The sequence below is a fragment of the Oncorhynchus mykiss genome, chromosome 7 (genome assembly GCF_013265735.2).
Source record: "Oncorhynchus mykiss isolate Arlee chromosome 7, USDA_OmykA_1.1, whole genome shotgun sequence".
Taxonomy (NCBI): Eukaryota; Metazoa; Chordata; class Actinopteri; order Salmoniformes; family Salmonidae; genus Oncorhynchus; species Oncorhynchus mykiss.
Genome location: NC_048571.1, coordinates 3,363,716 through 3,390,960, shown reverse-complemented (window position 1 = coordinate 3,390,960; position 27,245 = coordinate 3,363,716).

Genomic DNA, 27,245 nt, shown 5'->3' with positions numbered 1-27,245 from the left:
AGTGTCATGTCCAGGAGGTGTACTGGTAAATCAAGCTGTCTCACTACAGAAACAGGAGACAGACTAGTGTCCTGTCCAGGGGGTGTACTGTACATCAAGCTGTCTCACTACAGAAACAGGAGACAGACTAGTGTCATGTCCAGGAGGTGTACTGGTACATCATGCTGTCTCACTGCAGAAACAGGAGACAGACTAGTGTCCTGGTACATCAAGCTGTCTCACTACAGAAACAGGAGACAGACTAGTGTCCTGGTACATCAAGCTGTCTCACTACAGAAACAGGAGACAGACTAGAGTCCTGTCCAGGGGGTGTACTGGTACATCAAGCTGTCTCACTACAGAAACAGGAGACAGACTAGTGTCCTGTCCAGGGGGTGTACTGTACATCAAGCTGTCTCACTACAGAAACAGGAGATAGGCTCCTACCCTATGAGCCGTTCTGGCTTACAAAATGCAATATTTTTATTGGGAGGTTTCTAACACAGTACAACGGAAGCTGGCGACAAAGGCAGAAGCAAGATGGCAGGGTTAAATAGTGCTCTCTGGGCCCTGGTCAAAGCTAGTGCACTATGAGCCTGGGTGCAGGCTAATAGCACAGTAGAACCAGGTCACCAAGCTCTGGGTGAATACAGTAGGACAGAGATACTAGGACCAGGTAACCAAGCTCTGGCTGAATACAGTATGACAGAGATACTAGGACCAGGTCACCAAGCTCTGGGTGAATACAGTAGGACAGAGATACTAGGACCAGGTAACCAAGCTCTGGCTGAATACAGTATGACAGAGATACTAGTACCAGGTCACCAAGCTCTGGGTGAATACAGTAGGACAGAGATACTAGGACCAGGTCACCAAGCTCTGGGTGAATACAGTAGGACAGAGATACTAGGACCAGGTAACCAAGCTCTGGCTGAATACAGTAGGACAGAGATACTAGGACCAATCTCTGGGTGAATACAGTAGGACAGAGATACTAGGACCAGGTAACCAAGCTCTGGCTGAATACAGTAGGACAGAGATACTAGGACCAGGTAACCAAGCTCTGGCTGAATACAGTAGGACAGAGATACTAGGACCATGCTCTGGGTGAACACAGTAGGACAGAGATACTAGGACCAAGCTCTGGGTGTATACAGTAGGACAGAGATACTAGGACCATGCTCTGGGTGAACACAGTAGGACAGAGATACTAGGACCAAGCTCTGGGTGAATACAGTAGGACAGAGATACTAGGACCAAGCTCTGGGTGAACACAGTAGGACAGAGATACTAGGACCATGCTCTGGGTGAACACAGTAGGACAGAGATACTAGGACCATGCTCTGGGTGAATACAGTAGGACAGAGATACTAGGACCAGGTCACCAAGCTCTGGGTGAATACAGTAAGTCAGAGATACTAGGACAGGATCACCAAGCTCTGGGTGAACACAGTAGGACAGAGATACTAGGACCAGATCACCAAGCTCTGGGTGAATACAGTAGGACAGAGATACTAGGACCAGGTCACCAAGCTCTGGGTGAACACAGTAGGACAGAGATACTAGGACCAGGTCACCATGCTCTGGGTGAATACAGTAGGACAGAAATACTAGGACCAGGTCAGCAAGCTCTGGGTGAATACAGTATGACAGAGATACTAGGACCAGGTCACCAATCTCTGGGTGAACACAGTAGGACAGAGATACTAGGACCAGGTCACCAAGCTCTGGGTGAATACAGTATGACAGAGATACTAGGACCAGGTCACCAATCTCCGGGTGAATACAGTAGGACAGAGATACTAGGACCAGGTCACCAATCTCTGGGTGAATACAGAATGACAGAGATACTAGGACCAGGACACCAAGCTCTGGGTGAATACAGTAGGACAGAGATACTAGGACCAGGTCACCAACTCTGGGTGAATACAGTAGGTCAGAGATACTAGGACCAAGCTCTGGGTGAATACAGTAGGACAGAGATACTAGGACCAGGTCACCAAGCTCTGGGTGAATACAGTAGGACAGAGATACTAGGACCAAGCTCTGGGTGAATACAGTAGGACAGAGACTAGGACCAGGTCACCAAGCTCTGTGTGAATACAGTAGGACAGAGACACTAGGACCAAGCTCTGGGTGAATACAGTAGGACAGAGATACTAGGACCAAGCTATGGGTGAATACAGTAGGACAGAGACACTAGGACCAGGTCACCAAGCTCTGGGTGAATACAGTAGGACAGAGATACTAGGACCAGGTCACCAAGCTCTGGGTGAACACAGTAGAACAGAGATACTAGGACCAGGTCACCAAGCTCTGGGTGAACACAGTAGGACAGAGATACTAGGACCAATCTCTGGGTGAGTGCAGTAGGACAGAGATACTAGGACCAGGTCACCATGCTCTGGGTGGCGAGGGCAACAGATGCCAACGTGCTGCTTGCATTGTCACATCAATTAACAGTGACACTTGTTCCCAAACACTAACCCAAAGCTACCCCCCCCCCCGTAAAGGTTTATTTAATTCATTTATTTGTCTATTAATTTATTTATTGATTAGTTTATTTGCGTGTTTAGTTATGCCCCCTGGGAGAGTTGAGAAGCTGTTGGTGAGGTGAGGGGACAAAGTGGGTGAGGATTGGGGGAGCGAAGGGGTGAGAAGGTGGAAGAGGATGGGAGGGGAGGGGAGGGGAGGGGGGGTTAGGAGGGCTGAGAAGATGAGGAGGAGGGTTGATCTCTTGTCAGGCGGTTTAACAGGCGATGGACGCCCTCTGTGACAGTTGTCTCAACACAGAGCAGTTCATCCTGGGTGAGGTTTTAGGTCACCTGTCAGTTAAGATGACAGACGACCCACGAGATGCGGCTGTGTGTTTTTGTGTGTGTGTGTGTGTGTGTGTGTGTGTGTGTGTGTGTGTTGTTTATTTATTTTCCATTTTGTACTATTTCACTTGGTTGGCAATGTAAGCATATGTTTCACACACACACACACACACACACACACACACACACACACACACACACACACACACACACACAGAGACACACACACACACACACACACACGCTGGTCAGGGTTACCTCTCCTGTTATGGTGTGCGTTCATGGTTCTTCTCTTTCTAAGGACGTTGTCCTCCATCCTCCATGATCCCCTCTGATCCCCTCTGATCTCATGCTGCTGGTTTTATTGTTGGATTTGATTTAACCTTAATTTAACATGTCAGTTAATGATGAGGGGTGGAGGGAGGAGGGCGGAGGGAGGAGGGTGGAGGGAGGAGGGAGAAGGAGTGTGGAGGGAGGAGGGCGGAGGGAGGAGGGTGGAGGGAGGAGGGAGAAGGAGGGTGGAGGGAGGAGGGAGGAGGGTGGAGGGAGGAGGGAGGAGGGCGGAGGGAGGAGGGTGGAGGGAGGAGGGAGGAGGGCGGAGGGAGGAGGGTGGAGGGAGGAGGGAGAAGGAGTGTGGAGGGAGGAGGGAGGAGGGCGGAGGGAGGAGGGTGGAGGGAGGAGGGAGAAGGAGGGTGGAGGGAGGAGGGAGGAGGGCGGAGGGAGGAGGGTGGAGGGAGGACGGAGGAGGGCGGAGGGCGGAGGGAGGAGGGAGGAGGGAGAAGAAGGGTGGAGGGAGGAGGGAGGAGGGAGAAGAAGGGTGGAGGGCGGAGGGCGGAGGGTGGAGGGAGGAGGAGGGTGTAGGGCGGAGGGAGGAGGGTGGAGGGAGGAGGGAGGAGGGTGGGTGGAGGAGGGTGGGTGGAGGAGGGTGGAGGGAGGGTGGGGGTTGAAGGGTGTAGGGAGGAGGGAGGGTGGAGGATGGAGCGAGAAGGGTGGAAGAGGGTGGGTGGAGGGAGGAGGGTGGAGGGTGGGTGGGGGTTGGAGGGTGGAGGGAGGAGGGAGGAGGGAGGAGGGAGGGTGGACGGTGGAGGATGGAGGAGGGAGCAAAAGGTGGTGTGTAGGTGAATGTATTATCAATCAATGTTGTTAATTACTGAATAAAAAGCAGTGTGTGTGTGTGTGTGTGTGTGTGTGTGTGTGTGTGTGTGTGTGTGCTGTTGGAATGAACTGCATGAGTTCTCTGGGACCCGTATAACTCCTCTCCTAGTGAGGTCAATGCCAGAGACCACACACACACACACACACACACACACACACACACACACACACACACACACTGCCTACTAAGGGTAATTGTTTCTGCCACTACCAGAGTTTATAGGGTTCCAACAGTCTAGATGTAGTGCACTACTTTCTACCAGAGTTTATAGGGTACCAACAGTCTAGATGTAGTGCACTACTTTCTACCAGAGTTTATAGGGTACCAACAGTCTAGATGTAGTGCACTACTTTCTACCAGAGTTTATAGGGTACCAACAGTCTAGATGTAGTGCACTACTTTCTACCAGAGTTTATAGGGTTCCAATGGCCCAACAGTCTAGATGTAGGGCACTACTTTCTACCAGAATTTATAGGGTACCAACAGTCTAGATGTAGTGCACTACTTTCTACCAGAGTTTATAGGGTTCCAACAGCCCAACAGTCTAGATGTAGAGCACTACTTTCTACCAGAGTTTTTGGGTTCCAACAGTCTAGATGTAGTGCACTACTTTCTACCAGAGTTTTTGGGTTCCAACAGTCTAGATGTAGTGCACTACTTTCTACCAGAGTTTATAGGGTACCAATAGCCCAACAGAATGTAGTGCTACCTGGCTACCTGGCTACCTGGCCACCCGGCTACCTGGCTACCTGGCTACCTGGCCACCTGGCTACATGGCTACCTGGCCACCTGGCTACATGGCTACCTGGCTACATGACCACCTGGCTACATGACCAACTGTCTACATGGCTCCTGGCTACATAACCACCTGGCTACATGACCACCTGGCTACATGGCCACCTTTCTTCCTGGCCACCTGGCTACATGGCTACCTGGCATCATGGCTACCTGGCCACCTGGCCACCTGGCCACCTGTCCACCTGGCTACCTGACCACCAGGGGTTCTGGTACAGAGTCAATGTGAAGGCTATATACAGGGGGTTCATATTTTGTTGCATTTCAAACTGTCATTTAAATAGATTTTTATTTGGATTTCATTTAATGGACATACACAAAATAGTCAAAATTCCTGAAATGAAATTTAAAAAATTACTTTAAAAAAAATTCCACAAAATTAAAAACGGAAAGTGGTGCGTGCAATACAGTATTCATATGGTGCAACCAATTACCTTCAGAAGTCACATAATCAGTTAAATAAAGTCCACCTGTGTGAAATCTAAGTGTCACATGATCTCAGTGTATATACACCTGTTCTGAAAGGCCCCAGAGTCTGCAACACCACTAAAGCAAGGGGCACCACCAAGCAAGCGGCACCATGAAGACCAAGGAGCTCTCCAAACAGGTCAGGGACAAAGTTGTGGATCAGGGTTGGGTTATAAAAAAAGTATCAGAAACATTGAAAATCCCACGGAGCATCATTACATCCACTATTAAATAATGGAAAGAATATGCTACCACAACAAACCTGCCAAGAGAGGGCCGCCCACCAAAACTCACGGACCAGGCAAGGAGGGCATTAATCAGAGAGGCAACAAAGAGACCAAAGATAACCCTGAAGGAGCTGCAAAGCTCCACAGAGCTGGAGCATCTGTCCATAGGGCCACTTTAAGCCGTACCCTTCACAGATTGGAGTATCTGTCCATAGGACCACTTTAAGTCGTACCCTCCACAGATTGGAGTATCTGTCCATAGGACCACATTAAGCCGTACCCTCCACAGATTGGAGTATCTGTCCATAGGACCACATTAAGCCGTACCCTCCACAGAGCTGGAGTATCTGTCCATAGGACCACATTAAGCCGTACCCTCCACAGATTGGAGTATCTGTCCATAGGACCACATTAAGCCGTACCCTCCACAGAGCTGGAGTATCTGTCCATAGGACCACATTAAGCCGTACACTCCACAGAGCTGGAGTATCTGTCCATAGGACCACTTTAGGCCCTACCCTCCACAGAGCTGGAGTATCTGTCCATAGGACCACATTAAGCCGTACCCTCCACAGAGCTGGAGTATCTGTCCATAGGACCACTTTAAGCCGTAGACTCCACAGAGCTGGAGTATCTGTCCATAGGACCACATTAAGCCGTACACTCCACAGAGCTGGAGTATCTGTCCATAGGACCACTTTAAGCCGTACCCTCCACAGAGCTGGAGCATCTGTCCATAGGACCACATTAAGCCGTACACTCCACAGAGCTGGAGCATACTGCTAAAGCAACAGTGGAGTGGGAAACATGTAAATGTCTTGGAATGGCCTAGTCAAAGCCCAGACCTCAGAATCCAATTGTGAATCTGTAGTATGACTTAAAAATCGCTGTGGAACCCATCCAACTTGAAGGAGCTGGAGCAGTTTTGCCTTGAAGAATGGGCAAAAGTCCCAGTGGATAGATGTGCCAAGCTTATAGAGACAAACCTCAAGAGACATGTAGCTGTATTTGCAGCCAAAGGTGGCTCTACAAAGTATTGCCTTTGGGGGGCTGATTAGTTATGCATGCTCAAGTTTTCTGTTTTTTTTGTCTTATTTCTTGTTTGTTTCACAATAAAAACGATTTAGCATCTTCAAAGTGGTAGGCATGTTGTGTAAATCAAATGATAAAAACTCACCCAAAATCTATTTTAATTCCAGGTTGTAAAAGGCAACAAAATAGGAAAAATGCCAAGGGGGGTGAATACTTTTGCAAGCCACTGTACAGGGGGTCCAGGTACAGAGTCAATGTGCGGGGGCACCAGTTAGTCGAGGTAATTGCGGTAATATGTCAATTCGGTTCGAGGTAAAGTGACTATGCATGGATTATAAACAGTGAGTAGCAGCAGAGTAAAAATGGGGGTTGGGAACAATGCATAATTCCGGGCAGCCATTTGATTAACTGTTCAGGAGGCTTGGGAGGCTTCTGGCTTGGGGGGTAGAAGCTTTTAAGAAGCCTTTTTGACCTAGACTTGGCCCTCCGGTACCGCTTGCCGTGCGGTAGCAGAGAAAACAGTCTATGACTAGGGTGGCTGGAGTCCTTGGCAATTTCTTAAGCTCATATAAGCTCATAATTAATAGTTGCTAATACAAGGATGTCTCTGCTAGGCGGAGTTCAGCTTAATGCGTTATTGGCAGTTAGTTTCCCAGTCACTCTTCCCCTTATTGCTACCATGTGCTAGCGGAAGTAAGACTGAACATAGCAACAACAGGAACTCGCTTTGCCTGTTTGATGGTTCGTTGGAGAACGTAGTGGGATATCTTATAAGCGGCCGGGTTAGAGTCCCGCTCCTTGAAATCGGCAGCTCTACCCTTTTAGCTCAGTGCAGATGTTGCCTGTAATCCATGGCTTCTGGTTGGGGTATGTACGTACATTCACTGTGGGGATGACTTCAGTTATGATGCAGTTATTGATGAAGCCAGTGATTGATGTGGTGCCATAGGAGGAATCCCAGAACATATTCCAGTCTGACCTAGCGAAACAGTCCTGTAGCTTAGCATCTGTGTCGTCTGACCACTTCCTTATTGAGCTAGTCACTGGTACTTCCTGCTTTAGTTTTTGCTTGTAAGCAGGAATCCAGAGGATAGAGTTGTGGTCAGATTTGCCAAATGGAGGGCGAGGGAGAGCTTTGTACGCATCTCTGTGTGTGGAGCAAAGGTGGTCTAGAGTTTCATCAGCCAGGCCATTATCTTTACTCTCGTCTCTGTTATGTCACGCCCTGGCCTTAGTTATCTTTGTTTTCTTTATTATTTTGGTTAGGTCAGGGTGTGACATGGGGCATTTATGTGTTTTGTCTTGTCTAGGGGTTTTATATGTTTATGGTGTGTTCCCTGGTCTAGGTGTTTATGGAAGTCTATGGTTGCCTAGATTGGTTCTCAATTAGAGGCAGGTGTTTATCGTTGTCTCTGATTGGGAACCATATTTAGGCAGCCATGTTCTTTGTTTTTTTTTGTGGGTGATTGTCTTCTGTTTTTGTGTCATTGCACCAGTAGAGGACTGGTTCGGTTTTCACTTTTGTTGTTTTGTATTTTGTTGTGTTCTCGTTATTCATCTATATTAAAGATGTTGAACACTAACCACGCTGCATTTTGTCCTCCTCTCCTTCAGCGGAAGAAAACCGTTACATGTTAAGATTTTTCCATGTGCTTTCATTTTCAAAATTGCAACTTGTCCAGGTAACTGGAGAGTATTCAGTAGAGCCATCACCCCTGGTCCATTCTTCACAGGAGAGCATTCAGTAGAGCCATCACCCCTGGTCCATTCTTCACAGGAGAGCATTCAGTAGAGCCATCACCCCTGGTACATTCTTCACAGGAGAGCATTCAGTAGAGACATCCCCCCTGGTCCATTCTTCAAAGGAGAGCATTCAGTAGAGCCATCACCTCTGGTCCATTCTTCACAGGAGAGCATTCAGTAGAGCCATCACCTCTGGTCCATTCTTCACAGGAGAGCATTCAGTAGAGCCATCACCCCTTGTCCATTCTTCACAGGAGAGCATTCAGTAGAGCCATCACCCCTGGTCTATTCTTCACAGGAGAGCATTCAGTAGAGCCATCACCCCTGGTCTATTCTTCACAGGAGAGCATTCAGTAGAGCCATCACCTCTGGTCCATTCTTCACAGGAGAGCATTCAGTAAAGCCATCACCCCTGGTCCATTCTTCACAGGAGAGCATTCAGTAGAGCCATCACCCCTGGTCCATTCTTCACAGGAGAGCATTCAGTAGAGCCATCACCTCTGGTCCATTCTTCACAGGAGAGCATTCAGTAGAGCCATCACCCCTGGTCCATTCTTCACAGGAGCTCCCAGTGATGAATTCTGTGTTTTTCCTTATTTTTCCAAAATAACGTGTAATGCCAAAAGCATACCTTGAGTCTGTGTAGATATGAGCTGTTTTTCCTTCAGCCTGTTTACATGCTTCTGTCCCAAAAAAAACCCAATTTGTGCCAGCTGTGCTGATGTTCCTGCAGGTAACGTGTCTGTCACTATCACATGGTCCATTGTAGTCACTGCCAAGCCTGCCTCCTCCCCCCCCCCCCCCCCCCCCCCCCCCCTCCACAATGCTTGAACCGTCTGTGTAGAAAATAAACTCTGGGTTTTCCAACAGATGACTCTTCATAAACCCATCAGAGAGCTGATCCAAAACCAACTCACAACTAACAGTCGTGTTCACGTAATGTGGCATCTGGAGGAAGCATCAGAGGAGCTGGATTGCATGACTTGCTACGTTCTATAATGCTGTTAGAAGCCTCCAAAACAGTCAACCGTGTGTTCCAACGAGCAGCTGTGACCCGTGCAGCTCGATTCATAGTTAAAAGAGTACGAACAAGCATGTGGACACTTGATGGTAAGCTGTTGGTCGAGAACAAGCATGTGGACACCTGATGGTAAGCTGTTGGTAGAGAACAAGCATGTGGACACCTGATGGTAAGCTGTTGGTCGAGAACAAGCATGTGGACACCTGATGGTAAGCTGTTGGTAGAGAACAAGCATGTGGACACCTGATGGTAAGCTGTTGGTAGAGAACAAGCATGTGGACACCTGATGGTAAGCTGTTGGTAGAGAACAAGCATGTGGACACCTGATGGTAAGCTGTTGGTCGAGAACAAGCATGTGGACACTTGATGGTAAGCTGTTGGTCGAGAACAAGCATGTGGACACCTGATGGTAAGCTATTGGTTGAGAACAAGCATGTGGACACTTGATGGTAAGCTGTTGGTCGAGAACAAGCATTTGGACACTTGATGGTAAGCTGTTGGTCGAGAACAAGCATGTGGACACTTGATGGTAAGCTGTTGGTTGAGAACAAGCATGTGGACACTTGATGGTAAGCTGTTGGTCGAGAACAAGCGATGCCACCATCGACACAGCAACGTAAGTAGACTGCAGAGCTCTGAGACGGGGACCTAATCCCAACGCCACATCGTTCAGTTTCTTCAAATAGCCGCCTACAGGGTTCTCTTCTGCTGAACGAGTAATGAAACCAATGAGAACCTGCCAAATGTAGCTATGAGTCCCGGACTGAAATTCCTCCCGTGTCTCTGACCCATTAATCATTCATTCCCTGTTACAGAAAAACTATTTCCATTGATGGTAAAATTCCCTTTTGACTTCAACTCCTCTTCGTTGTGTATTTACCTTCAAATATTCTTATGTCTCTGACTCTAAAGAACAGTTATAACATCTGATGTGATGGAAGCTACGTCTCTGATTATAAAGAACAGTTATAACATCTGATGTGGTGGAAGCTATGTCTCTGACTCTAAAGAACACAGTTATAACATCTGATGTGGTGGAAGCTACGTCTCTGACTATAAAGAACAGTTATAACATCTGATGTGATGGAAGCTATGTCTCTGACTCTAAAGAACAGTTATAACATCTGATGTGATGGAAGCTACGTCTCTGACTATAAAGAACAGTTATAACATCTGATGTGATGGAAGCTATGTCTCTGACTCTAAAGAACACAGTTATAACATCTGATGTGATGGAAGCTATGTCTCTGACTCTAAAGAACAGTTATAACATCTGATGTGATGGAAGCTATGTCTCTGACTCTAAAGAACAGTTATAACATCTGATGTGATGGAAGCTATGTCTCTGACTCTAAAGAACACAGTTATAACATCTGATGTGATGGAAGCTATGTCTCTGACTATAAAGAACAGTTATAACATCTGATGTGGTGGAAGCTATGTCTCTGACTCTAAAGAACAGTTATAACATCTGATGTGATGGAAGCTATGTCTCTGACTCTAAAGAACAGTTATAACATCTGATGTGATGGAAGCTATGTCTCTGACTCTAAAGAACAGTTATAACATCTGATGTGATGGAAGCTATGTCTCTGACTCTAAAGAACAGTTATAACATCTGATGTGATGGAAGCTATGTCTCTGACTCTAAAGAAGGAGGCAGGTAGCCTAGTGGTTAGAGGGGGAGGCAGGTAGCCTAGTGGTTAGAGGGGGAGGCAGGTAGCCTAGTGGTTAGAGGGGGGAGGCAGGTAGCCTAGTGGTTAGAGGGGGAGGCAGGTAGCCTAGTGGTTAGAGGGGGGAGGCAGGTAGCCTAGTGGTTAGAGGGGGGAGGCAGGTAGCCTAGTGGTTAGAGGGGGAGGCAGGTAGCCTAGTGGTTAGAGGGGGAGGCAGGTAGCCTAGTGGTTAGAGGGGGAGGCAGGTAGCCTAGTGGTTAGAGGGGGAGGCAGGTAGCCTAGTGGTTAGACGGGGAGGCAGGTAGCCTAGTGTTCCTAGACCAGTTAACCCACTGTTCCTAGACCAGTTAACCCACTGTTCCTAGACCAGTTAACCCTCTGTTACTAGAACGTCATTGTAAATAAGAATTTGTTCTTAACTGACTTGCCTCGTTAAATAAAGGTTAAATAAAGGTTAAATAAAGGTTAAAATATGTTTTTACTTTTTCCAATGAATGGACTGTTGATTTAACTCCACGCTGTCATTAGAATGAATGGACTGTTGATTTAACTCCACGCTGTCATTAGAATGAATGGACTGTTGATTTAACTCCATACTGTCATTATAATGAATGGACTGTTGATTTAACTCCATACTGTCATTATAATGAATGGACTGTTGATTTAACTCCATGCTGTCATTAGAATGAATGGACTGTTGATTTAACTCCATGCTGTCATTATAATGAATGGACTGTTGATTTAACTCCATACTGTCATTAGAATGAATGGACTGTTGATTTAACTCCATACTGTCATTAGAATGAATGGACTGTTGATTTAACTCCATGCTGTCATTATAATGAATGGACTGTTGATTTAACTCCATGCTGTCATTATAATGAATGGACTGTTGATTTAACTCCATACTGTCATTAGAATGAATGGACTGTTGATTTAACTCCATACTGTCATTAGAATGAATGGACTGTTGATTTAACTCCATACTGTCATTATAATGAATGGACTGTTGATTTAACTCCATACTGTCATTATAATGAATGGACTGTTGATTTAACTCCATACTGTTATTAGAATGAATGGACTGTTGATTTAACTCCATACTGTCATTATAATGAATGGACTGTTGATTTAACTCCATACTGTCATTATAATGAATGGACTGTTGATTTAACTCCATGCTGTCATTAGAATGAATGGACTGTTGATTTAACTCCATACTGTCATTACTGAATGTTTTTGACTTCTCCCATGTCTTTTCTTTAAGGCCAATTGAGGTTAACAAATATATCCCATAATGCCCTTGATATAATAGACTCCTCCTAATGGAGACAGACAGTTGGGGTGATTTCAGGTACATTGTGTTATCTATCTAACTCCCCTCTACATAAAAGAGAATGTTCACAGTATTTGGACTATGGCCTCTGGGATGTTTAACATGTTTACGCTACCAAACACACAGAAACACTCTTTTTGAATCAAAAGGAATGAGAAATGTACCAAATATTATTGGATTCAGTCACAGCCAATTACCATCTTCAAAAACATTCAAAATTCAAAAGGAACTCACACATCTGAGGTATCTTTCTTGTAGGTGCCATGGTAACAGTTGAATACATTTAGGGAAAAAAAGAAGGAAAGGCTGTGAGGCTGATACCTGAAGGCCATGAGGCTGATACCTAAAGATACCTAAAGGCTGTGAGGCGGATACCTGAAGGCCGTGAGTCTGATACCTAAAGGCTGTGAGGCTGATACCTAAAGGACATGAGGCTGATACCTAAAGGCTGTGAGGCTGATACCTAAAGGCTGTGAGGCTGATACCTAAATGCTGTGAGGCTGATACCTAAAGGCCGTGAGGCTGATACCTAAAGGCCATGAGGCTGATACCTAAAGATACCTAAAGGCTGTGAGGCTGATACCTGAAGGCCGTGAGGCTGATACCTAAAGGCCGTGAGGCTGATACCTAAAGGCCGTGAGGCTGATACCTAAAGGCCGTGAGGCTGATACCTAAAGGCTGTGAGGCTGATACCTAAAGGCTGTGAGGCTGATACCTAAAGGCCGTGAGGCTGATACCTAAAGGCTGTGAGGCTGATACCTAAAGGCTGTGAGGCTGATACCTAAAGGCCGTGAGTCTGATACCTAAAGGCTGTGAGGCTGATACCTAAAGGCCGTGAGGCTGATACCTAAAGGACATGAGGCCGATACCTAAAAGCTGTGAGGCTGATACCTAAAGGACATGAGGCTGATACCTAAAGGCTGTGAGGCTGATACCTAAAGGCTGTGAGGCTGATACCTAAAAGCTGTGAGGCTGATACCTAAAGGACATGAGGCTGATACCTAAAGGCAGTGAGGCTGATACCTAAAGGACATGAGGCTGATACCTAAAGTCTGTGAGGCTGATACCTAAAGACCGTGAGGCTGATACCTAAAGACCGTGAGGCTGATACCTAAAAGCAGTGAGGCTGATACCTAAAGATACTTAAAGGCCGTGAGGCTGATACCTAAAGGCCGTGAGGCTGATACCTGAAGATACCTAAAGGTCGTGAGACTGATACCTAAAAGTCGTGAGGCTGATTCCTGAAGATACCTAAAGGCCGTGAGGCTGATACCTGAAGGCCGTGAGGCTGATACCTAAAGGCCGTGAGGCTGATACCTGAAGATACCTAAAGGTCGTGAGACTGATACCTAAAAGCCGTGAGGCTGATACCTGAAGATACCTAAAGGCCGTGAGGATGATACCTAAAGGCCGTGAGGCTGATACCTGAAGGCCGTGAGGCTGATGCCTAAAGATACCTAAAGGCTGTGAGGCTGATACCTGAAGATACCTAAAGGTCGTGAGACTGATACCTAAAGGCCGTGAGGCCGATACCTAAAGTCTGTGAGGCTGATACCTAAAGGCCGTGAGGCCGATACCTAAAGTCTGTGAGGCCGATACCTAAAGTCTGTGAGGCCGATACCTAAAGTCTGTGAGGCTGATACCTAAAGGCCGTGAGGCCGATACCTAAAGTCTGTGAGGCTGATACCTAAAGGCCGTGAGGCCGATACCTAAAGTCCGTGAGGCCGATACCTAAAGTCCGTGAGGCCGATACCTAAAGTCTGTGAGGCCGATACCTAAAGGCTGTGAGGCCGATACCTAAAGTCTGTGAGGCCGATACCTAAAGTCTGTGAGGCCGATACCTAAAGTCTGTGAGGCCGATACCTAAAGTCTGTGAGGCCGATACCTAAAGTCTGTGAGGCCGATACCTAAAGTCTGTGAGGCCGATACCTAAAGTCTGTGAGGCCGATACCTAAAGTCTGTGAGGCCGATACCTAAAGTCTGTGAGGCCGATACCTAAAGTCTGTGAGGCCGATACCTAAAGTCTGTGAGGCCGATACCTAAAGGCTGTGAGGCCGATACCTAAAGACCGTGAGGCCGATACCTAAAGTCTGTGAGGCCGATACCTAAAGTCTGTGAGGCCGATACCTAAAGGCTGTGAGGCCGATACCTAAAGCCTATTAAAGAGCTGTGATACTATCAAAAGCAATGTGCGGGGACCTCCTTTTCTCTCATCATCTTAAGCATTGAAATGGAAAAAGATGACATGATATATCGTAACGAAGTAGCCAACCCAAAACCGCTCTAGCAAGGAGCAGAAGAGGTGAGTCATTTAGTTTGATTTTAAGATTATACTACCACCTCAGGACAGATGGCATTGCATTACGAAAGGTAATTTGGATCTTATACTCCAGTCATCATGGTTCTGTTGTTGTCTCTCCAGTCATCAGGGTTCTGTTGTTGTCTCTCCAGTCATCAGGGTTCTGTTGTTGTCTCTCCAGTCATCAGGGTTCTGTTGTTGTCTCTCCAGTCATCGGGTTCTGTTGTTGTCTCTCCAGTCATCAGGGTTCTGTTGTTGTCTCTCCAGTCCACAGGGTTCTGTTGTTGTCTCTCCAGTCATCAGGGTTCTGTTGTTGTCTCTCCAGTCATCAGGGTTCTGTTGTTGTCTCTCCAGTCATCAGGGTTCTGTTGTTGTCTCTCCAGTCATCAGGGTTCTGTTGTTGTCTCTTCAGTCATCAGGGTTATGTTGTTGTCTCTCCAGTCAACAGGGTTCTGTTGTCTCTCCAGTCATCAGGGTTCTGTTGTTGTCTCTCTAGTCCACAGGGTTCTGTTGTTGTCTCTCCAGTTCACAGGGTTCTGTTGTTGTCTCTCCAGTCATCAGGGTTCTGTTGTTGTCTCTCCAGTCCACAGGGTTCTGTTGTTGTCTCTCCAGTCATCAGGGTTCTGTTGTTGTCTCTCCAGTCATCAGGGTTCTGTTGTTGTCTCTCCAGTCATCAGGGTTCTGTTGTTGTCTCTCCAGTCATCAGGGTTCTGTTGTTGTCTCTTCAGTCATCAGGGTTCTGTTGTTGTCTCTTCAGTCATCAGGGTTCTGTTGTTGTCTCTCCAGTCATCAGGGTTCTGTTGTTGTCTCTCCAGTCATCAGGGTTCTGTTGTTGTCTCTCCAGTCATCAGGGTTCTGTTGTTGTCTCTCCAGTCATCAGGGTTCTGTTGTTGTCTCTCCAGTCATCAGGGTTCTGTTGTTGTCTCTCCAGTCATCAGGGTTATGTTGTTGTCTCTCCAGTCAACAGGGTTCTGTTGTCTCTCCAGTCATCAGGGTTCTGTTGTTGTCTCTCTAGTCCACAGGGTTCTGTTGTTGTCTCTCCAGTTCACAGGGTTCTGTTGTTGTCTCTCCAGTCATCAGGGTTCTGTTGTTGTCTCTCCAGTCCACAGGGTTCTGTTGTTGTCTCTCCAGTCATCAGGGTTCTGTTGTTGTCTCTCCAGTCATCAGGGTTCTGTTGTTGTCTCTCCAGTCATCAGGGTTCTGTTGTTGTCTCTCCAGTCATCAGGGTTCTGTTGTTGTCTCTTCAGTCATCAGGGTTCTGTTGTTGTCTCTCCAGTCATCAGGGTTCTGTTGTTGTCTCTCCAGTCATCAGGGTTCTGTTGTTGTCTCTCCAGTCATCAGGGTTCTGTTGTTGTCTCTCCAGTCATCAGGGTTCTGTTGTTGTCTCTCCAGTCATCAGGGTTCTGTTGTTGTCTCTTCAGTCATCAGGGTTCTGTTGTTGTCTGTCCAGTCATCAGGGTTCTGTTGTTGTCTCTCCAGTCATCAGTGTTCTGTTGTTGTCTCTCCAGTCATCAGAGTTCTGTTGTTGTCTCTGCAGTCATCAGGGTTCTGTTGTTGTCTCTCCAGTCATCAGGGTTCTGTTGTTGTCTCTCCAGTCCACAGGGTTCTGTTGTTGTCTCTCCAGTCATCAGGGTTCTGTTGTTGTCTCTCCAGTCATCAGGGTTCTGTTGTTGTCTTTCCAGTCATCAGGGTTCTGTTGTTGTCTCTCCAGTCCACAGGGTTCTGTTGTTGTCTCTGCAGTCATCAGGGTTCTGTTGTTGTCTCTCCAGTCATCAAGGTTCTGTTGTTGTCTCTCCAGTCCACAGGGTTCTGTTGTTGTCTCTCCAGTCATCAGGGTTCTGTTGTTGTCTCTTCAGTCATCAGGGTTCTGTTGCTGTCTCTCCAGTCATCAGGGTTCTGTTGTTGTCTCTCCAGTCATCAGGGTTCTGTTGTTGTCTCTCCAGTCCACAGGGTTCTGTTGTTGTCTCTCCAGTCATCAGGGTTCTGTTGTTGTCTCTTCAGTCATCAGGGTTCTGTTGTTGTCTGTCCAGTCATCAGGGTTCTGTTGTTGTCTCTCCAGTCATCAGGTTTCTGTTGTTGTCTCTCCAGTCATCAGGGTTCTGTTGTTGTCTCTCCAGTCATCAGGGTTCTGTTGTTGTCTCTCCAGTCATCAGGGTTCTGTTGTCTCTCCAGTCATCAGGGTTCTGTTGTTGTCTCTCCAGTCATCAGGGTTCTGTTGTTGTCTCTCCAGTCATCAGGGTTCTGTTGTTGTCTCTCCAGTCATCAGGGTTCTGTCAGTGATAGAAGAGGTGTTAATGATTTTTCTGAAATGGCTCACCCCAGTTCACCCCGAGCCCACCGTGGCTCTCTCTCTCATGCACACACACACACACAGACACACACACACACACACACACACGTGACACATTGTCCCGCTGGTGTAATGACATTCCAAAGAGGCTGAAAGGAGAGAGAGAGGGGGAGAAAGAATAGAAATAAGGACAGAGGAGGAGAGGACAGAGGAGGAGATGACAGAGGAGGAGAGGAGTGAGGAGGAGAGGACAGAGGAGGAGAGGACAGAGGAGGAGAGGAATGAGGAGGAGAGAGGAGAGAAATAAGGACAGAGGAGGAGAGGACAGAGGAGGAGAGAGAAGAGATATAAGGACAGAGGAGGAGAGGACAGAGGAGGAGAGGACAGAGGAGGAGAGAGAAGAGAAATAAGGACAGAGGAGGAGAGGACAGAGAAGGAGAGGACAGAGGAAGAGAGAGAAGAGAAATAAGGACAGAGGAGGAGAGAGAAGAGAAAGAAGGACAGAGGAGGAAAGGACAGAGGAGGAGAGAGAAGAGAAATAAGGACAGATGAGGAGAGGACAGAGGAGGAGAGGACAGAGGAGGAGAGAGAAGAGAAATAAGGACAGAGGAGGAGAGGACAGAGGAGGAGAGGAGTGAGAGCTGGAGAGGAAGTCTGGGAGGAGAGCAAGTGGGAGAGAGTGGAGAAAGAAGTGGACCAAGACCATCCATCCCTACCTCTCTCCCAGCCAGGTAGGTCCACTTCTTTCTCCACTCTCTACCACTTGCTCTCCCTCCCAGACTTCCTCTCTATCTCTCACTCCTCTCCTCCTCTGGGGGCTGGGAGAGAGGTAGGGAGAGAGGTAGGGATGGCGGGGCTGGGAGAAAGAAGGGAGAGAGGTAGGGATGGAGGGGCTGGGAGAGAGGAGGGAGAGAGGTAGGGATGGAGGGGCTGGGAGAGAGGTAGGGGTGGAGGGGCTGGGAGAGAGGAGGGAGAGAGGTAGGGATGGAGGGGCTGGGAGAGAGGAGGGAGAGAGGTAGGGATGGAGGGGCTGGGAGAGAGGAGGGAGAGAGGTAGGGATGGAGGGGCTGGGAGAGAGGAGGGAGAGAGGTAGGGATGGAGGGGCTGGGAGAGAGGAGGGAGATAGGTAGGGATGGAGGGGCTGGGAGAGAGGAGGGAGTGAGGTAGGGATGGAGGGGCTGGGAAAGAGGAGGGAGAGAGGTAGCGATGGAGGGGCTGGGAGAGAGGAGGGAGAGAGGTAGGGATGGAGGAAGCTGGGAGAGAGGAGGGGCTGGGAGAGAGGAGGGAGAGAGGTAGGGATGGAGGGGCTGGGAGAGAGGAGGGAGTGAGGTAGGGAAGGAGGGGCTGGGAGAGAGGAGGGAGAGAGGTAGGAATGGAGGGGCTGGGAGATAGGAGGGAGAGAGGTAGGGATGGAGGGAGAGAGGTAGGGATGGAGGGAGAGAAGATGGATGGAGGGCCTGGGAAAGAGGGGGGAGAGAGGTAGAGATGGAGGAGCTAGGAGAGAGGAGGGAGAGAGTTAGGGATGGAGGGAGAGGGGTAGAGATGGAGGAGCTAGGAGAGAGGAGGGAGAGAGTTAGGGATGGAGGTTCTGGGAAAGAGGACGGAGAGAGGTAGAGATGGAGGAGCTAGGAGAGAGGAGGGAGAGTGTTTGGGATGGAGGGCCTGGGAAAGAGGAGGGAGAGAGGTAGAGATGGAGGAGCTAGGAGAGAGGAGGGAGAGAGGTAGGGATGGAGGGGCCGGGAGAGAGGAGGGAGAGAGGTAGGGGAAAGGAGAGAGGAGGGAGAGAGTTAGGGATAGAGGGGCTGGGAGAGAGGTAGTGATGGAGGGTCTGGGAGAGAGGAGGGAGAGTGGAGGGAGAGAGGAGGGAGAGAGGTAGGGATGGAGGGGCTGGGAGAGAGGAGGGAGAGAGGTAGGGATGGAGGGAGAGAGGTAGGGACAGGGAGAGAGGAGGGAGAGAGGTAGGGATAGAGGGGCTGGGAGAGAGGTAGGGATGGAGGGGCTGGGAGAGAGAGAGAGAGAGAGAGAGAGAGAGAGAGAGAGAGAAGGGTGTTTAATTGAGGAGGAGTAGAGTGCAGTGCCACTTGGTCCACTCAGACACATGATTCACAATGTCTATATACACACACAAGGTGTAGACGCCAGGCTGGAGTGTCACACAGTATCACACACAGTATCACACACACGCTGGCATGGGGAGTCTTTCACTGTGCAGTCTGTTGTGGAAACAGGGCTCCATGCCTCTCTGATCACCGTCGGAGTTCTGAGTCCCAAATGGTAGACTATTAACATGGAATAGGGTCTAAAGTAGTGCACTATATAGGGAATAGGGTCTAAAGTAGTGCACTATCTAGGGAATAGGGTCTAAAGTAGTGCACTATATAGGGAATAGGGTCTAAAGTAGTGCACTATATAGGGAATAGGGTCTAAAGTAGTGCACTATATAGGGAATAGGGTCTAAAGTAGTGCACTATCTAGGGAATAGGGTCTAAAGTAGTGCACTATCTAGGGAATAGGGTCTAAAGTAGTGCACTATATAGGGAATAGCGTGCCGTTTGAGACACATGCAGAAACTAGGCAGCATATGAATCAGATAATAGAGTGAGTCAGCCATGACGAGGCACGAGAGAGGAGAGAGGATGGAGGGGCTTGGAGAGAGGAGGGAGAGAGGTGGGGATGGAGGGGCTTAGAGAGAGGTAGGGATGGAGGGAGAGAGGTAGGGATGGAGGGGCTTAGAGAGAGGTAGGGATGGAGGGAGAGAGGTAGGGATGGAGGATGGAGGGGCTTGGAGGGAGGAGGGAGAGAGGTAGGGATGGAGGGGCTTAGAGAGAGGTAGGGATGGAGGGAGAGAGGTAGGGATGGAGGGGCTTGGAGAGAGGAGGGAGAGAGGTAGGGATGGAGGGGCTTAGAGAGAGGTAGGGATGGAGGGAGAGAGGTAGGGATGGAGTGGCTTGGAGAGAGGTAGGGATGGAGGGAGAGAGGTAGGGATGGAGGGGCTGGGAGAGAGGAGGGAGAGAGGTAGGGATAGAGGGAGAGAGGAGGGAGAGAGGTAGGGATGGAGGGAGAGAGGTAGGGATGGAGGGGCTTGGAGAGAGGAGGGAGAGAGGTAGGGATAGAGGTAGGGATGGAGGGGCTGGGAGAGAGGAGGGAAAGAGGTAGGGATAGAGGGAGAGAGGAGGGAGAGAGGTAGGGATGGAGGGGCTCGGAGAGAGAGATGGAGGGGCTGGGAGAGAGGAGGGAGAGAGGTAGGGATGGAGAGACTGAGAGGGAGGAAGGAGAGGGGTAGGGATGGAGGGGCTGGGAGGGAGGATGGATGGAGGGTCTGGAGAGAGGTGGGGATGGAGGAGAGAGAGAAGGGCTGGGAGGGAGGAGGGAGAGAGGTAGGGATGGAGGGGCTGGGAGAGAGGAGGGAGAGAGGTATGGATGGAGGAGGGATGAAGGGGCTGGGAGAGAGGAGGCCCCTCCTCTCATTAGCGTTGTTGGATGTTATAATTTCCAGTCTACAATAGACAGAAGACAGTGTTTTAATGTACATATTCCATACATTACAGTCTATACATGACAGTACAGTATTTATTTATCAACCTTTATTTAACAAGGCAAGTCAGCTAAAAACAAATTATTATTTACAATGATGGCCTACCCCGGCCAAACCCTCCCCTAACCCGGACGACGCTGGGCCAATTATGCACTGCCCTACGGGACTCCGATCGCAGCCAGTGATACAGCCCAGGATCAAACCAGGGTCTGTAGTGTCACCTCTAGCACTGAGATGCAGTGCCTTAGACCGCTGCGCCACTTGGGATCCCCTTGAGCCCACATTAATCTTCATTACATTAGCTTGCCCATTACCAATTGGAACTGCTGGAATTGAACCCAGCCTTAATTAAATATGTCCAGAATACATCTCCCCTCATTACAGGCCTATGTTCAATAATCTCCCCTCATTACAGGCCTATGTTCAATAATCTCCCCTCATTACAGGCCTATGTTCAATAATCTCCCCTCATTACAGGCCTATGTTCAATAATCTCCCCTCATTACAGACCTATGTTCAATAATCTCCCCTCATTACAGGCCTATGTTCAATAATCTCCCCTCATTACAGGCCTATGTTCAATAATCTACCATCATTACAGGCCTATGTTCAATAATCTCCCCTAATTACAGGCCTATGTTCAATAATCTCCCCTCATTACAGGCCTATGTTCAATAATCTCCCCTCATTACAGGCCTATGTTCAATAATCTCCCCTCATTACAGGCCTATGTTCAATAATCTACCATCATTACAGGCCTATGTTCAATAATCTCCTCTCATTACAGGCCTATGTTCAATAATCTACCCTCATTACAGGCCTATGTTCAATAATCTACCCTCATTACAGGCCTATGTTCAATAATCTACCCTCATTACAGGCCTATGTTCAATATTCTCCCCTCATTACAGGCCTATGTTCAATAATCTACCCTCATTACAGGCCTATGTTCAATAATCTCCCCTCATTACAGGCCTATGTTCAATAATCTCCCCTCATTACAGGCCTATGTTCAATAATCTCCCCTCATTACAGGCCTATGTTCAATAATCTACCCTCATTACAGGCCTATGTTCAATAATCTCCCCTCATTACAGGCCTATGTTCAATAATCTCCCCTCATTACAGGCCTATGTTCAATAATCTACCCTCATTACAGGCCTATGTTTAATAATGATTGAAAATAGTGGATGGCTGCTTATGTTTCAGACATAAGGAAGTGGATGGCTGCAAACTTTCTACTTTTAAACTCGTACAAAACAGAGATGCTTGTTCTAGGTCCCAAGAAACAAAGAGATCTTCTGTTGAAACTGACAATTCATCTTGATGGTTGTACAGTCGTCTCAAATAAAACTGCGAAGGACCTCGGCGTTACTCTGGACCCTGATCTCTCTTTTGACGAACATATCAAGAATGTTTCAAGGACAGCTTTTTCCCATCTACGTAACATTGAAAAAATCAGAAACTTTCTGTCCAAAAATTATGCAGAAAAATTAATCCATTCTTTTGTTACTTCTAGGTTAGACTACTGCAATGCTCTACTTTCCGGCTACCCGGATAAAGCACGAAATAAACTTCAGTTAGTGCTAAATACGGCTGCTAGCATCCTGACTAGAACCAAAAAATGTGATCAAATTACTCCAGTGCTAGCCTCTCTACACTGGCTTCCTGTTAAGGCCAGGGCTGATTTCAAGGTTTTACTGCTAACCTACAAAGCATTACATGGGTTTGCTCCTACCTATCTCTCTGATTTGGTCCTGCCGTACATACCTACACGTACGCTACGGTCACAAGACGCAGGCCTCCTAATTGTCGCTAGAATTTCTAAGCAAACAGCTGGAGGCAGGGCTTTCTCCTATAGAGCTCCATTTTTATGGAATGATCTGCCTACCCATGTGAGAGACGCATACTCGGTCTCAACCTTTAAGTATTTTACTGAAGACTCATCTCTTCAGTGGGTCATATGATTGAGTGTAGTCTGGCCCAGGAGTGGGAAGGTGAACGGAAAGGCTCTGGAGCAACGAACCGCCCTTGCTGTCTCTGCCTGGCCGGTTCCCCTCTTTCCACTGGGATTCTCTGCCTCTAACCCTATTACAGGGGCTGAGTCACTCGCTTACTTGTGCTCTTTCATGCCGTCAATAGGAGGGGTGCGTCACTTGAGTGGGTTGAGTCACTGACGTGATCTTCTTGACTGCGTTGGCGACCCCCCTTGGGTTGTGCCGTGGCGGAGATCTTTGTGGGCTAAACTCGGCCTTGTCTCAGGATGGTAAATTGGTGGTTGAAGATATCCCTCTAGTGGTGTGGGGGCTGTGCTTTGGCAAAGTGGGTGGGGTTATATCCTTCCTGTTTGGCCCTGTCCGGGGGTGTCCTCGGATGGGGCCACAGTGTCTCCTGACCCCTCCTGTCTCAGCCTCCAGTATTTATGCTGCAGTAGTTTATGTGTCGGGGGGCTAGGGTCAGTCTGTTATATCTGGAGTACTTCTCCTGTCCTATTCGGTGTCCTGTGTGAATTTAAGTGTGCTCTCTCTAATTCTCTCTTTCTCTCTTTCGGAGGACATGAGCCCTAGGACCATGCCTCAGGACTACCTGGCATGATGACTCCTTGCTGTCCAGTCCACCTGGCCATGCTGCTGCTCCAATTTCAACTGTTCTGCCTGCGGCTATGGAACCCTGACCTGTTCACCGCACGTTCTACCTGTTACAGACGTGCCTTTTTCAACTCTCTAATCTACCCTATGACAGACCTATGTTCAATAATCTACCCTATTACAGACCTATGTTCAATAATCTACCCTATTACAGACCCATGTTCAATAATCTACCCTATTACAGACCTATGTTCATTAATCTACCCTATTACAGACCTATGTTCAATAATCTACCCTATTACAGACCTATGTTCATTAATCTACCCTATTACAGACCTATGTTCAATAATCTACCCTATTACAGACCCATGTTCAATAATCTACCCTATTACAGACCTATGTTCAATAATCTACCTGATTACAGACCTATGTTCAATAATCTACCCTATTACAGACCTATGTTCAATAATCTACCCTATGACAGACCTATGTTCAATAATCTACCCTATTACAGACCCTTGTTCAATAATCTACCCTATTACAGACCTATGTTCAATAATCTACCCTATTACAGACCTATGTTCAATAATCTACCCTATTACAGACCTATGTTCAATAATCTACCCTATTACAGACCTATGTTCAATAATCTACCCTATGACAGACCTATGTTCAATAATCTACCCTATTACAGACCCATGTTCAATAATCTACCCTATTACAGACCCATGTTCAATAATCTACCCTATTACAGGCCTATGTTCAATAATCTACCCTATTACAGACCTATGTTCAATAATCTACCCTATTACAGACCTATGTTCAATAATCTACCCTATTACAGACCCATGTTCAATAATCTACCCTATGACAGACCTATGTTCAATAATCTTCCTTCAATATATGTTTATGTTCAATGACCTCCACTTTACCAGTCAGTACAGAAAGATTTCCTTAAGACAAGTGTACAAGTGTGAAGTTACATTTGTTTAATATTATGGTAAGAAGTTATGTGTAATCCTGTATTTTCAGATATTAAAAAGGTGCCATTTAACACCCAAGTCTGCTTCATGAATAACTAAACATCTTTAATTATCCGCTGTACTAAAGCACCTCATTATACACACACTTCCTAATTCCTCATATTCCAATATGCTACGTGGTTCCTGCTGTTGTTTTTCTAGGATCGATATCCATTCATTGCTTCTGTGATCACGGTCATTTTATGACTTTAATTACTTTCAGTCTCTGTAATTATGGCTGATTTAAAGCTCAGAGGGAAAATAGGGGCTATTAGGAGCCCTGAAAAGTAGTGTTCAAAGTAGTGTTCAAAGTAGTGTTCAAAGTAGTGTTCAAAGTAGTGTTCAAAGTAGTGTTCAAAGTGGTGTTCAAAGTGAACACTTGAAGTGTGCAATTACAGATTACGCTTAGTCTGTGTAAACGAACACTACAAAGGCGCATTATAAGACTATGTTCATACCAGCTTGATGCTCCTGTAACGCTTGTCGTCTGGGGAAGAGGAGAGGAGGACCAAGGTGCAGCGTGGTAAGTGTTCATATAACTGTAACTCTTGTCGTCTGGGGAAGAGGAGAGGAGGACCAAGGTGCAGCGTGGTAAGTGTTCATATAACTGTAACTCTTGTCGTCTGGGGAAGAGGAGAGGAGGACCAAGGTGCAGCGTGGTAAGTGTTCATATAACAGTAACGCGTGTCGTCTGGGGAAGAGGAGAGGAGGACCAAGGTGCAGCGTGGTAAGTGTTCATATAACAGTAATGCTTGTCGTCTGGGGAAGAGGAGAGGAGGACCAAGGTGCAGCGTGGTAAGTGTTCATATAACAGTAACGCGTGTCGTCTGGGGAAGAGGAGAGGAGGACCAAGGTGCAGCGTGGTAAGTGTTCATATAACTGTAACGCTTGTCGTCTGGGGAAGGAGAGGAGGACCAAGGTGCAGCGTGGTAAGTGTTTATATAACAGTAACGCGTGTCGTCTGGGGAAGAGGAGAGGAGGACCAAGGTGCAGCGTGGTAAGTGTTCATATAACTGTAACGCTTGTCGTCTGGGGAAGGAGAGGAGGACCAAGGTGCAGCGTGGTAAGTGTTCATGTAACTGTAATGCTTGTCGTCTGGGGAAGGAGAGGAGGACCAAGGTGCAGCGTGGTAAGTGTTCATATAACAGTAACGCGTGTCGTCTGGGGAAGAGGAGAGGAGGACCAAGGTGCAGCGTGGTAAGTGTTTATATAACAGTAACGCGTGTCGTCTGGGGAAGAGGAGAGGAGGACCAAGGTGCAGCGTGGTAAGTGTTCATATAACAGTAACGCGTGTCGTCTGGGGAAGAGGAGAGGAGGACCAAGGTGCAGCGTGGTAAGTGTTCATATAACAGTAACGCGTGTCGTCTGGGGAAGAGGAGAGGAGGACCAAGGTGCAGCGTGGTAAGTGTTCATATAACTGTAACGCGTGTCGTCTGGGGAAGGAGAGGAGGACCAAGGTGCAGCGTGGTAAGTGTTTATATAACAGTAACGCGTGTCGTCTGGGGAAGAGGAGAGGAGGACCAAGGTGCAGCGTGGTAAGTGTTCATATAACTGTAACTCTTGTCGTCTGGGGAAGAGGAGAGGAGGACCAAGGTGCAGCGTGGTAAGTGTTCATATAACTGTAACGCTTGTCGTCTGGGGAAGGAGAGGAGGACCAAGGTGCAGCGTGGTAAGTGTTCATGTAACTGTAATGCTTGTCGTCTGGGGAAGGAGAGGAGGACCAAGGTGCTGCGTGGTAAGTGTTCATATAACAGTAACGCGTGTCGTCTGGGGAAGAGGAGAGGAGGACCAAGGTGCAGCGTGGTAAGTGTTTATATAACAGTAACGCGTGTCGTCTGGGGAAGAGGAGAGGAGGACCAAGGTGCAGCGTGGTAAGTGTTTATATAACAGTAACGCGTGTCGTCTGGGGAAGAGGAGAGGAGGACCAAGGTGCAGCGTGGTAAGTGTTCATATAACAGTAACGCGTGTCGTCTGGGGAAGAGGAGAGGAGGACCAAGGTGCTGCGTGGTAAGTGTTCATATAACAGTAACGCGTGTCGTCTGGGGAAGAGGAGAGGAGGACCAAGGTGCAGCGTGGTAAGTGTTCATGTAACTGTAATGCTTGTCGTCTGGGGAAGGAGAGGAGGACCAAGGTGCAGCGTGGTAAGTGTTCATATAACTGTAACGCGTGTCGTCTGGGGAAGGAGAGGAGGACCAAGGTGCAGCGTGGTAAGTGTTCATGTAACAGTAACGCGTGTCGTCTGGGGAAGAGGAGAGGAGGACCAAGGTGCAGCGTGGTAAGTGTTCATATAACAGTAACGCGTGTCGTCTGGGGAAGAGGAGAGGAGGACCAAGGTGCAGCGTGGTAAGTGTTCATATAACTGTAACGCGTGTCGTCTGGGGAAGGAGAGGAGGACCAAGGTGCAGCGTGGTAAGTGTTCATATAACTGTAACGCGTGTCGTCTGGGGAAGAGGAGAGGAGGACCAAGGTGCAGCGTGGTAAGTGTTCATGTAACAGTAACGCGTGTCGTCTGGGGAAGAGGAGAGGAGGACCAAGGTGCAGCGTGGTAAGTGTTCATATAACAGTAACGCGTGTCGTCTGGGGAAGAGGAGAGGAGGACCAAGGTGCAGCGTGGTAAGTGTTCATGTAACAGTAACGCGTGTCGTCTGGGGAAGAGGAGAGGAGGACCAAAGTGCAGCGTGGTAAGTGTTCATATAACAGTAACGCTTGTAGTCTGGGGAAGAGGAGAGGAGGACCAAGGTGCAGTGTGGTAAGTGTTCAAATTTAAAATATTTTAATGAACACTGAAAACAAAACAATAAACAACCAACGAACAGTCCTGTAAGGTGCAACACAACACTAAACAGAAAATAACCACCCACAAAACACAATGGAAACCAGGCTACCTAAATATGGTTCTCAATCAGGGACAACGATTGACAGCTGCCTCTGATTGAGAACCATACCAGGCCAAACACAGAAATAGAAAATCATAGAAAAACTAACATAGACAACCCACCCAACTCACGCCTTGACCATACTAAAACAAAAATATACTGTTTAACTACTGATTTATAATCTAGGATGTTTATATAAAATATACTGTTTAACTACTGATTTATAATTTAGATAGTTTAAATAAATATGCTGTTTAACCACTGATTTATAATTTAGATAGTTTATATAAATATACTGTTTAACTACAGATCTATAATGGATTACAGAACAGCTGTCTGATGTAAATATACTGTTTAATAACTACAGCTCTATAATGGATTACAGA